Here is a 1,045-nt window from a genome sequence, read left to right on the forward strand (position 1 = left end):
ATCCTACCAAGGGTAGAAAACCCATTTGAGGAGAGTCAAGCATGCTCCCAATTTTTGTCCTTAATTTGCTTCGACTGGCAATAGGTTACTGTTTCGTCTAGGAAACGACTTTTGAGCCCATCATTATAACCATTTGATTGTCACGGCTGCTACCATTACCACGTACATGCGAATAAATTCTACTACTCGATTAAGGCTTTGCACATACGTTACATAAATATATTTAACAATAAATTGGTGAAGGATAATTACATGATTAACTACAACTGGTGTCTTTATTCTAATACTGCAATTACTGGGACAATGTGATGAATTTTTATGTCAGACAGGCAAGTCTTAGTTGAAAACGCATTGAACAGTAGCCCTGCAGCTGCTATCTTGGGTGTCACCTTTTGACGCCTCTGCTTTCCTTAGCAAGAAATCACTTAAACTCAGGTTCTGATGGCTAAATAATTCTCTTACTTGAACTCATTAACATGAGTGGCTCAAATAATCCAAATTTCATTTCGATAAATATTTTCATCGTGAGCGTTACAACTATTCGGTTGGGCAGTGTTTTGCTAGTGCAATTGAAAACCTATGCCATGTTACTGGTGTACTCCAGATTTCTTTCACTGGCCACCTGTTGCATCATTGAGTGATAGAAATGGATACGATCAATGCCACTGCCATCTTCTCAAGGCTTCTCCTTTTACACTCCTTCAAAGTCAAACTTTAAAAGGAAATCAAAGAAGCATGTAAGACATCACTTTATAATTTTTTCTACTCTCCTTGAAATACTAGCACACACCTATAACATCATGTAGAGATCAGCTCGGTTTTATCGCAACAAAATGGTTTTAGCAGATTAAGCACCTAGTAGTCACAGACTCGACTCAAACATTTCTTTTAGAATTGCATGAGCAACTAGACCACACATGCAAAAAGAATCTGGTTAACTTTTTGGGCTTAAGATACTGGTGTCCAGAGATCACCTTAGACGTATTTTATTTTTATCAAATCTGCGTCAGTTGCAGCAGCTTCAACAACTTTCACCTCTCAGTAA

The sequence above is a fragment of the Echinococcus granulosus genome, assembly GCF_000524195.1.
Source record: "Echinococcus granulosus chromosome Unknown EG_S00335, whole genome shotgun sequence".
In the NCBI taxonomy this organism is placed as follows: domain Eukaryota; kingdom Metazoa; phylum Platyhelminthes; class Cestoda; order Cyclophyllidea; family Taeniidae; genus Echinococcus; species Echinococcus granulosus.